Here is a 12,792-nt window from a genome sequence, read left to right as displayed (position 1 = left end):
AGAATTAGCCACCAAAGGCCACATATTGTCGGATTTTATTTATATGGAGTGTCCAGAATAGGCACATCCATAGAGACAGAAAGCAGATTAGTGATGACCTAGGCTGGGGCACTTGGGGGTGGAGTGGGGGATGGGAGTAGCTATTAATGAGTACAGGGTTTCTTAACTGTGCTGATGGGGATGGGGGGACAGGGACCCAAAGCTTCTAAAACTAGATTTGATGATTATACAACCCTGGACCTCCCCCCCCCAAAAAAACCCCAAAACGATATACTTCAAATTGGTGAATTATCTGGTATGTTAATTATATCTCAATAAAACTGTTAAAAAAGCAAAAGAAAACACAAGCCCAGACTACCTAAAAAAATAAAGGTCTTGTATCCAGTGGCATTAGTTACACCACGGCACTGTTCTCTAGGGCTGGATGTTAAGACCCTATGGAATTGAAACTTCCCATGAACAAGCCACCAATGCCACTTTTAATGGGAGTGTCCCTTGATAACTCTAAAAAGCTCCCTATGGCATTGAAGGTAGTTAGTGTTGGGGAATTAGTTAACTCTTAATAAAATGGGTGCCTACTCTGGTTATTGCTGGAATCAGAAACAAAACATTTTTTTCATGGTTTATTTACTGCTGTAGTTGCAGGTTGGAGTTCATGGAGATGAATCCTCAGGCTGATTTACTGGCAACGCCCTCTCATACCAGGGCAGGGAAGAGTCCAGCTCTTCTCAGTTAAACCCCGTCACAAATGGGTGCCATGTGATGCCCCACCCTTTTTCCATCCACAAAACCTTCTATACAGGGCACATTGGCATCTGTTGGTGTTGGCTTGACCCAAATGTGATTGTAACCACATATGGTGACATTGAAATTCTAAGGTAGAAATTGGTTATTGGATGGCCATCCTATAAAGTGTGTGTGTGTGTGTGTGTGTGTGTGTGTGTGTGTGTGTGTTTGAGGCACATACATGAGTACAATTATTGTAGAGAAATCTCAGACCTAATTAAAGAAACACAGATCGAGGGGTTTCAGAGCCTGAGGTTTGGAAGGGAGTCGACGAAAATAAGCAAAGCTGCAATGGGAGAAAACGGGTATGAGGCCTGTGGGGAGATAGGGTTGGGGGTTGGTCCAGGGCCCTGGACACTGAAACAAGCATTTGGAGGGTGACAGGCCAGAGCGAGGTGCTACAGGTGGGAGGGAGCCAGCCTTTAAAGGCCAGAAGTATTTGAAGAGGAGAGTTTCAATTAATGTGAAAATGTCACCCATACTTTCTGCTTCTATTAACTCGCCACTAATAGACGCAGGAGGCAGCTGCGGAGCCTTTTTGTTCTTCCACACAGAGATTTCCAGCCATTTTCAGGTAAAAAGGAGAAAACCACAGACACAAAGAGCCTTTGGAAGGTGTAGCCCGGGGCCCAGCGGCAGAATTACCCGGAAAGGCTGGCCTACGGCCAGGGCCTCAGACCGGCTGCTTTCCATACCTCGTTGGTTCCTGGGGGTGGAAGGGAGAAAAACAGAATCAGTTAGCCAAACGCTAGACTGCTGATTCACATTCTGGATAAACAGGGCTGAGCCACCGCTCCCTCTCCCATGCAGCTGAAATGATGGGATGGTGTTGGCGTGCTGTCCACTTTGTGTGGCCAAGGTCTCGTCCACAGGCCCCTCGTGGACTGGTGATCTTCCAGTCCAAACTCAAATCCTCTGTGCTAAGTGCAAATTCCCCTTGGACAAGGACCCAGGGGCCCAGAACGTTCTTTTGTATTTAGCACATATGAGAGCATGTGTTTTGTTTTCAAAAGGCAGGTGCTGAATGTAGATGCTTTGGGATGGGAAGGTTAGGGGTGAGTTTAGATTGGGGTTTGGCGAGTGGGGGCAGAGGGTAGTGGGGAGAGGGTTCTATGCCGGTGAGTCAGTCTTAGTGTCCCAGCCCCTGGCTCTGGGCCTAGGAGGCGGTACGAGTGTGCTGACGTGGCTGAGGAGACACTCCCATTTGTGGAGGCCCCTGGCCTGGGCAACCCCAGGACCCTGGCAGGCAGCCACCATCATCCATCAGTCTACAAACAGGTGTTGGACGCTTGCTACAGATGCACAGAGAGGAGGGACCTCGCGTGCCCACGTGGGTCACATTCTGCCACTTACTAGCTGTATGACCCCAGGCAAGTTACCGAACCTCATTTTCATCCATGAAAGGAATATACCCAGTAATGAGAGCATAACCATAAATAACGAGCTGCTCATTGACAATAAATGGCCAGGGTCACTCCCTCCCTTCCCTCACCTCTACTTCCTGCCCCCAGACATGCACTCTCCTCATCTCCTCTTTCTGTTCATGTTCAAGGTATCTTTCTGCTTTATGGCGATGTAATAGGAATCCTTGCCTGGGCATTTGCATCCACGTTCCCTCATTGGATCCGCCCCCAAACTGGGGGTGTGTGGTTTATTATATCTGTGTAACTGATAAGGAATCTGAGACTCATTAGGTCACTTGCACAGGTAGCAGAGCTGGGCCCATAGCACAGGCTCACTGACTCGGAGTCAGGGCCCCTGCCCTCTGCGGCCGCCTGCTGGATGGTGGGGTGTGGGGAGCCGCCTTCACCCTCTGCACCCCACCCCTCCACTAGCCCTTTGGGCCTACCTCAGTGTTGAAAAGCCCACCGTTCTCCTGCCGAATTTACACCTCCCAAGGTTGTGGCTTTTTTTTTTTTAACAGAGGTGACATCAATGTACTTTGTTGTAAAAAAAAGGAAAGGACACATGAGCATGTACCGTTAGGTATGCAGGGTCTCTCGGCAGTGCCCAACTGAATACCTCCCCCAACCCAGGCTGCCTCGTGAAGGTTTCAGAACATCCTTCTAGCCCCTTTGCTAAGAATTGACCTACGTACTGACATGTGTCTATATTTTAATATGAACGTTGACATAGAGTATATGTTATTCTGAGACTCAGTCTCAACACGATGCCTGAGGAGGCTTCTAAACCAGCTGCCTCATTTTAAGGCCTTTAGAGTAACCCATTGTATGGCTACTTTAACAGTGGGACATTTAGATTGTTTCCATTTTTGTATTTTGAATACAAACTATCTCAGGATAGTCATGGGATCACAGAAACCGACCACTTCGGTTGATTTATTTCTGCTGCTGCAGTAGCCACAGGATCAGTGTTTCCATCGATGGAAGGAGAAGAGAAAGGAAGGGGTCAAGACAGAGGTCTGAGGGGCTCTGAAGGGCCACAACTGAAGGTGTCTTCAGACACTGGCACCTCGGGGATTTGGGGGGAACACATTGTGTTTGAGGTCATGACACGTGGGGTATTTGTGATGGGTCTGGTGGTGGTGGTGGTGGTGCTGGGCCCCACCGGCGGGAGGGGGCACAGGGACATGTGACAAGGTTGTGGTCCCATGATGAGCATCTCTCTGTAGCCTAGGTACTAAAAGGACCAGCACCCTGGAGCATATCCACCTGCAAAGACCAGGGAGAGCTGGCCTTCTGACTTGACTGGCCCATCCACCGACAGAACCATCCGAGGGCCTGCTTCCTGGGGGCTTGATGTGCCAGCACCCTCAGCCTATGTGTTTAACATTATTCCTGAGACACAGTGAGCATCCCCACTGCACGATTGAACAATGGGGATTGGAACTTAAAGAGATGAGCAACACGCCACAGGCCCAGGGGCTCCCGGCCCGGCCCCCCTGTCTCCTGGCCTTGCCGCTGAATCTTCAGCATATACGAAAGGTGTAGACGAAACCAGGGGCACCGTCGATAGCTCTCTTCCCCTCTCCTCTGATCCAGCTTCCTCTCGCCTTCTCTGCCACATTCTGTGCCACGTTTCTTCAGAACAGACCCCATGAGTAATTGTTCTCAGGAACGCACAGTCCCCAGGAAAAGACCCACTGCCCTCATGAAAGGGTCTGTGCAGCTCGAGCAGATTGAGTGCTTGGGGACGGGGGTATTTTAGATTTTGAGGCAGGTGGCTGAGGCAGGGCAATCCTTCAAATTAGAGAGATGTGTAAAATGTGTGCTTTAGGCTCTCTAGAGGAAGACTTCCTGCCGAGGCTGCTCCGTGTCTGAGTCCCTCAGCTGGCAGCCCAGCTTGGCATCTCACCAGGGAATTGGCAGTGAACTTCAGGGAAGCAAACGCCCATCCTTCATGAAGGGTTCAAACGTTAGAGTAAGCAAGGATCCCTCTGGGTCCCAGAAGGGGACGCATATAGGAAGGAACCAGAGGACACGGAGAAAGGCTGTCACATCTCAGAGGGGGAGGCCCCCAAGTCCAAAGGTGAGGAATGAAATCAGAGAATCAAGTGACTGTATTTGTCAAGAAACAATAATCAATATTAAAGTGGGGGAAATGGTTACAGGAAATCCAGGGACGGGGGAATAAGTTAATGGCATCATGAGGAAGTAGCTGGAGAAATCTAGCTGATGGGTTTGTCTGCAAGGAGCCTGGCCTGGTCCCCTCAACAAGTCTGTGTCACTTAATTGGGACTTTGCTGAGTTAACAGGGACCTAGGGACACAGAGATATGCTCTGTGTGGTCCTACATCAAATGCTGCTTTGGACAAGCCAGCTCTAGAAGACATCGCTGGGTCAATGAGGAAAAATAGAACATGGTCTGGGTATTAGATAGCTTAAAAATGTTCCAAAACTAACAGCAAAGTGGAGATTGTTTACTGAAAAAAAATCAGATTATAAAACATTATGTGCTGAGTGATCTCATTTGGGTGAAGTGAGAAAGGAAGGATATGCACTGAGGTGTTAATGGCAGAAAGCTCTGAGTGGTAGAAACGCGATAAGTTTCATTTTTACTTTTATTTGACCATATTTTCCATTTTCCACAATGGACATGTAGGGAGACTGGCCTGGCCTGTTCAAAAAGTCTGTGTCACTTTGCTGAGTTAACAGGGACCTAGGGACATAACAGTAGCCTCTGAGCAGTCCTGCAGAGTATCTAAAACATGAAAGATTATTTAAAAACCAAACAGCTTGGGCAATATTGCTAAATAAGCATGGCAGACAAAGGGTTTATAGCCCCAAGGAAAGCATTCCCCTATAAAATAAGTAAACGCCAACAGAAGAACGGGGTAACGGGCACAAGTGCAAATGGAAAACCCACCAACCAGGAAATGTAAATGACTGGGACATTTGAAAATGTTCAGCCTCATTAGTAAGCAAGGAAATGCAAATGAGAACAAGGAACCAAATTTCTACCCATCCAATTAATAAGCAATTAAGAAAAAGAATATCTTGTGCTGAGGAGTGTGAGAAGGGGTGCTGGTAGACAGGCTTCCGGGGGTCTCCATTGTGGAGGCGAATTTGTCCATAAACACCAAGATGCTTAAAGATATCTACACTCAGCAATTCCACATCTGTAAATCTTGCTTTAAAGGAAGAAACTATAATATGAAACATGGGATGCCCATCACAACATTATTTGTAATTGTGAACATTATAACTCCTCTAACCGTCTGGCATTTGGAGAATGGTCTAATAGACAGTGACAGATCTCTTGGATGCAAGGCCAGGCAGCCATTTGAGTGTGACCCAAGGGAGATGAGATGCATTGGGGACCAGCGTCATAATGTTAAGTCAAAAGGGAAATTAACAATATGACCCCAATCGAGGAAAACAAAAAGGGCAAAAAAGAAACATGGACAAAGAACAACAAAGAAAGGCCCAGAAATATTAACACCTTTGCACGGAGGAGGTGGGACTGTGTACGATCAGCTCTGCCACTGTATCTTCATTTTGCCAAATGTTGACGCGTATCTATTACTTTCATAATGAGCTAGAAAAAAATTAAAAGGCTTATCAAGAAGCCCTTCGGGGTTTGGGGAGCATTAGGAAAGCTCTCAAGGAAATGCAAATGAGAACAAGGAACCAAATATTCACCCATCCAATGAATAAGCACGGAATAATGAATAAGCACGGAAGCAAGGAATAAGAAAGAAAAAGAATGTGGGGTAGGAGGTCGAGCCCAGCAGCCGTGTGGATGGCAGCAGCCGATGTGCCCGTCAGTTCTCCCCACTGCCTGGGTGCCAGCCAGGAGCCTCTGCCCCCAGGAAGGGCTATAGTGCAGCAAAGGGAAAGGAAGTCGGGCAGGGAAAGCCCCAGGCTGGGCGGTGGACTTCCGGCAGAGACGTGGGAACAGCATCAGGGAGGCGAAGGGACATACCTTGTGGCTGTCTGACTGTAGACAGCCCGTGACAGAAGCAAAGCCACCCTGGGCAGTGGTGCCAAGGACTCTTGGCCGCCTGGCCAGCGGGATGCCTGGGCCTCCATAGCAGCCTGGAAGCAGGACTGAATTTCAGGGCTGCCAACCCTGCAACGTGCTCAGGCCCCGAGTCCTAGCTCCAGCCTCCCTGACATCGTCCCTGCCACTTCCCAGTGGGTGGCTTCGGGCAAGACTTTGGGGCAGTTTAACCTCTCTGTGCTGTGGCTTACTCCTCTATAAGGCCGTGTATTTGTCGCCTAGGATTGCTGTAGCAAATTACCACAAACGGGGTGGCTTGAAATAGCACAGTGACCTTCCCTCTGTGTCTGTCTCTGTGACCAAATTTACCTCTCCCTGATCCAGAACGACCTCATCTCAATAGATTACATCTGCTAAGGCCCTATTTCCAAATAAGGGCACATGCTGAGGTTCTAGGTGGACATGAAGTTTGGGGGGGATACAATTCAACCCTGTACAGGTGGGGCCACTCACAGTATCTACTGTATACGGTTGTTTGAGCTTTAAAATGAGTTTGTTTATATAAAGTACTTAGAACAGTGCCCAGCATGTAGTTAGTCCCAGCTAAGCGATGATGAGTTTTTCCTTCGGCTGCAATCTGAAGCTGCTTCCTGGAACTTGCCCCACTCACAGGCAGCTACTCCAAGATGCATGACAGATCGCCTAAGTCATGCTCATTCTCCCGACTTTACTGTCCCAATAACATGTTCTCCTAGGGCTACCATGGTCTTCACTCCTTCTTGGGTTGCTCCTCAGGCTCCGTAATAGCTTGAGCCCTTCTCGGGAATCAGTAGGACGTGGACACACAGGGGGTGGAGGGTGGGGGGGGCGGGACAGGGCAATGGCGGCTCCTAGGGGGCCTCCTCGGTCCTCGGGCCTGCATTTAACCAACCTCATCTCTATGGGCGAATATAGCCCAGCACTTAGGGGCCACCCTTCTTCCTTCTTAAAATGCTGTCACTTTCTGTTGGCATCCACCCCCCGACAGCACAAGTGTCTTAAGTCCCTGAGGAGCTCCACTGTACCGGGTCCCCACTATAAAATGAGGGTCACGCTGTCACAGCTCACCAGAAAGGTAAGCTCGGCTCCTCGTCCCTGTCAACGCCGTGCATGGGGGCCTGTCGGGGACCCGGTTATAAACATCACCTTTTTTTTTTAATTTTATTTTTTTAAATTTTTGTTTTTATTGGGGAACAGCCATGGTCATTGGTTACACATTGCTTTCATGCTACAATGGCATCGTTGACTCTTTTAGGGAGGGCGCAGCTCACAGTGGCCCATGCGGGGATCGAACTGGCAGCCTTGGTGTTATCAGCACCACACTCTAACCACTGAGCTAACTGGTCACCCCTAAACATCACCTTTGACTGATCTGCTTCTAGCTAAATTTGAGGGAAATATACTTGACGTTCTGGAATTTCCTCTCAGCCCCCCAAAGAGCTCTCTTGCATTTGTTATTTTGTCCATTTTATGTGTATGAAGCACCAAGATGACAAATGAGATCAAGCTTTCTGACTTAGAACTAATCCTTCTTCTCTAACAGCCATTCCTGACGTAAAGCATGCTGCCCAGTGGCCCGGGCGTGAGCACCTGACCCCCACCCAGACGACCAGAGCCCTTCCTGGGGTTTGTTCATGTCTAACTCACAGAAGAGGCTCAGGCCCCCATTGGGGGTAAATTGATACTATGTGAGGTTTACAGTCTCTAGTTACCACATTGTCTACCAGACAAATGAAACCAGCACAGGGAGCGAAGCTGATACGGAGAGAGAAGCACGGGTAAGAGGCGGGAGAGCAGATGTGAGGAGAGGGCAGAGGGCCAGCGTCTGGGAGGCACACCTGCGCCCGGCTCCAGGTAATTCAAACATCTCGGCTCCTTCCAATGAATCTCCTCTTTGGCCTGAACTCATAGTTCAAACTGCGTTTCTGTCCGTTACAAACACAACACCGTCCCTAAGATAACTGGCTATGTGTCTGGGACTTGAGGGGTAGTCACTGTCCTCTTGGGATAGTTTTATCTGGGGGAGGGAGAAAATTGAACAAATAATTCTAACTATGAGCAGAGCTTTGAAATAGAGAAACATCAGAGATATGAGGTTTGATGCTACTGCCTTGGGTTTCAATATGCTCTCTTGTTCTTACGGGGAAGAAAACAAAGAGGTGTGTGTGTGTGTGTGTGTGTGTGTGTGTGTGTGTGATTAAACACAAACAAAGACAGCATCCCATCTGCTTCAGCTGAATATTCAGAAATAGCCAATGTTCAAAAACAATGATTTGCTAAGTCCTGAGTGTGTTACTTCTCAGGTGTTTGTGGGTGGCAGGTGTTCTCTAAATCCAGCTCTCTTGTTTTCCCTTCAAGATGTTTCTAAGTATGTTTTACAGAGAAAAGGACTGATGATGAACAAACGTGGAACCTCCCTGGGTTAGCCAGGGATGGGGAAGAGGTGAGGATGTCACCTTCTGATGGGAGGAGGCTTGTGCCATGTGAAAAAAACCGTGAAATCCTTCCCATGGGTTTATACAGTGAGCCTTACCAAAAAAAACCAGCTCAGCCCATGGGAACCAGGGCCCTGGGTCCTGGCTGAAGCCTTGTGTGGCTCAGTGTTAGGGGCTTGATCCTTCTGTCTTCCGTAGTTGGCAACTGCAGTAATGGGGTGGGGCCAGCCCAGGGCAGTTTTGTACGACTTCAGGACCGTAAGGTTGAAGTCTGTTGGCCTTGGCCTGCTTTTCTGTTAAGGGAGCACTGCCCACTGATGGAGAAGATGCCGTGTCTGAACCGTCTTCAAGTTCCCCTGGACACAACTCCCCTGAACCTGGACAGAGTGAGTGGAAAGCTCCCAGAAGTGGCGGGAGGAAGTGGCCAGCAGCAGTGAGCCTGCTCTCCTGAATTCACATGCTGATCTGTCCCATTCCCTCTTTAAACTAACAAAAGAGGTTGGCTCAACTTGGGGTGGCAAAGAATGTGGGCTTGGGAGGTAAACAGCCCCTGGTCCTAATGCTGGACCTGCCGATTTTTACCGCAGAGCCTGGGCTAGTTGCTTGATTTCTCCCAAACTCCTACTGTAAAATGGAGTAACTGTGCGGTGAAGCGGGACGATGAAATACTGTGGAAACGCGCAGCGTCCTGCGCGCACATGGTAGCTGCTCCCCCAGCCCTTTCCCTGTTCTGACTTTATGTTGTCAGGGAGAAGAGGAACGCTGAGTGTGCTCCCCCGGGAGGGCCTCAGCTTCATGGACAAAGCAGGCAGCACAGAGCCTGTCACAAGAAACAGAAGGAGACGGGGCATCCACAAGAGGCTGGGAACTTGTCTCGAGGCTACACTGCCTGGGCTGCAGCAAGGTGCGCCCCCTCAGGGCCTGGGGAATCTCAGCCAGGACAGCGTCGCTTTCCGGCTGCTCTCCCATCGAAGGGACCACCCCTGGTGGCAGTTCTGCCTCTGCAGGTATGTGTTCCATCTCTGACAGAGGACTCCACTGCTGCTAACACACCCTGCGGGCCACCATCCAGGGGACAGGGACTCAAAAGGAAGAGAAGACTTGCCTGGAGCCCAGGTGCTGCCTGGCCAACCCCTCTCCCTCTTCAACCAACAGAAAGTGTTAGCCTTTGAGGGTCTCCTGTGTGGACTTTCAAAGTGATTGACACCCACTTCGATGCACGTTTTGCTGTCTGGGCATCGCTGAGGATGTCCTCGTGGGAGGCAAGGAAGTTATGCTCTCTGCATGGGAAGTGCAACTCTTATGCCAAATCTCTCAGGGACTGTGGAACTAGGGATCGGGGGTCAACTAACTTTGTGTCCTGCCTTTTCTTTTATGTAAAATGCAAGTAAGGAGAGATACATTCCTGGCTGGGGCACCTGGGGGTCAGGAGTCTGGACTTGAGTTCCCAGGGCTGTGTGACTTTCGCCAGCCCTCCCCTGCCCCAGGCCTCTGCCTTCCCATCTGTAAAATGGGGGGCTGCAGTCCACTATTTTCAGGGTCCTATTAGCCTTCAATGGCCATGACTGACGAAATGGCTTTCCTCATTAAGGACGTAGCAGTGAGCGGAGAGGAGGGGAGACGGCTGGAGTAACCTCGGGAGCATCAGATATGTTCAAGATCCAGCCTCTCCAATATTTTTGGGCATGAAATTAAGAGACCATGCACTCAAGGAAAGACAGGGAGTTGCCAACAATAACCAGAAGGCTCTTGCTACATAGAACCCCAACAAAAGTGTTCTGCTAAAAGAATAAAAAGTTTCTGTTGACAAAATAGAAATCTTCAGTTGGGGCTGGCCAGAAGAGGCACTGTTTGCAAAGGCATGAGCGCCTTCTCTGAAAGCGTGGCGTGGCTTTGGCAAGGACCTTGCTGTCTCCTGAGACCCACTTCTCCGCCTGACCCCCACCCAGACCTGGCTGATAGACCTACAGTTCCTTGATCAGGGCCCATTGTTGCTGGTGCTTTAGCGCAAGCCCACTCAGGAGTGACTGTGCAAGGGTGGGAAGAGCAGATGGTGGTTCAAATCCCAACTCTGCCACTTGCTACCTTTGCCACTTAAGCTCTCTCACCACTAGTTTCCTCATCTGTAAAAGGAGCAGAATGTTGTCTTTTTTTGCTCAGCAATTGAGGTGAGAACAATACTTGCATTGGTCTTGGCAATTCAAATGTTGAATCTTATTAAAGGTTGCGCTGACTACAAGGTTGGTATTTGGGAAGTCTTCTGAGTGTGATGCAGGAGTCCTTGGCAACCCGTGTGGCCTACCCACCTTTTTAACCAATAGGTGGCCTCAGTCCTGAGCCTTGCTTCTGGCATCCAGGGCTGGTCAGCAATATGAAGTCCAAGTTATCCCAGCCTGGCACAAGAGACGCCTGTGTCAGCTGCTGTGTTTTTTCCCCAAGCTCTTCTCCTTCACTCTTGATTTTGTACCATCTTGGGACCCCTCTCTGGCCAAATCAGCCCTTCAGCCAGTCTCAGCCCAGCTCCCCAACACCTGACCCTAGGAATGGGGACAGGCACTTTCTGTGTTCAGCTTTCAAAGAGGGCTTAGCCCAGCAGAACAGGTTGGGTATTGAGCTGCACAAGCATTTCCCTTCCACAGGTTCTAGAAAGAATCCAACCTTGCTGCTTTCCCCACCCCCGTCTCCTTACCTCGGCTGCCTCTTTCCCGCTCTCTCATGGAGCCCTGGGAGAGGGTCATGCGATGACATAGTCAAAGCACCTGAATAGTCCTGTACCTATTCAATAAATCCATAGTTTAAAACCTTCCAAAAATAAAACTCCAGTCCAGATGGTTTTATTGGTGAATTCTCCCAAACATTTAAGGAATCAATAATACTAATTCTATACAATATCATTCCAAAGCTAGAAGAGGAAGCAACTCTTCCCAATTGATTTTCTGAGGCCAGCGTTACTCTCAGCCCAAAACCAGGCAAAATATTAAAAGGGGGGGGGGAAACACCAGACTAATATCCTCCCTGAACATAGATTCAGAAATCCCCAACACATGAGCAAACAGAATTGAGCAAAACATGAAAAAGATGATAATACATCAAGATAATGTGTTTCCCCACCCTCCCTGGGAATGCAAGGCTAGTTCAACACTTGAAAAATCAATGTAATTCACCATATTGGGATTAAAGAAGAAAAACCACACGATCAGCTCCATAGATGCAGCAACAAAACTTGACAAAATTCAACATCCATTCACAATACAAACCACTGGTAAACTAGAAATGAAAGGGAATCTCTTTAACCTGAGATAGGGCATCTACTCACAGATGAAATCATGCACAGCTAATTACAATTAATGGTGAAAGACGTTTTCACCTAAGATCGGGAACAAGGCAAGTATGCTCACTGTCACCATTCCTATCATGCTATAAGTGAAAACCATGACATAAAACCACCAAACATAAACAAAATGCATACATGTTGTGGACGACATGATTGCTTAAATAGAAAAACCCTTGGAGACTATAGCAAAGCTCCCAGAGACAATAAAGGAGTTAACAAGTTCTCAAAATCATTTATGTATGTACACATATGCATCAATACAGCTGTGTATCATCTTCATGAATTCAAAGACTCACTGTAGGCAGGAGAGTGATATCTGTGTGTATCAGGTGACCTGACTGGCTACTGGGCTGCCTCACCAATGCGGGGGGAGATAAGGAGGCCACGTCTTCCATCTGGTTGGGCCAGGCCAGTATGACGTCTCTTGGTGGGAACCCCAAGTGCCAAAGCGACACCATCTGGTTGAGAGAGTGACTTTTGAAGCTGACAAATATGGTATTTGAGAATGGGTGGTCTGCCTTGGGACTGGGAGAGAAACTCTCTTTTCTTGCCCCTTACCTCTCTGCCATGAGCAAATATTGGGCTGTCGGAAAAGTCATGACATATTTTTTCTATGTTTTTCATTGCAAAAATGCGACAACCCAGGCCGGCCGAGTGGCGCGATGGTTAAGAACTCACTTGGGATGCCAGAGGGTCCCGGTTCGGATCTCACATATGAGGGCCAGTAACACTGCCCTCCACAGCTAAGATGCTGAACAACAGCTCAACCTGGAGCTGGGCTGCCATGAGTCGCCG

Source organism: Hipposideros armiger, unplaced genomic scaffold (assembly GCF_001890085.2).
Source record: "Hipposideros armiger isolate ML-2016 unplaced genomic scaffold, ASM189008v1 scaffold_549, whole genome shotgun sequence".
NCBI classification, from domain to species: domain Eukaryota; kingdom Metazoa; phylum Chordata; class Mammalia; order Chiroptera; family Hipposideridae; genus Hipposideros; species Hipposideros armiger.
Note: the sequence above shows the minus strand (reverse complement) of the source record.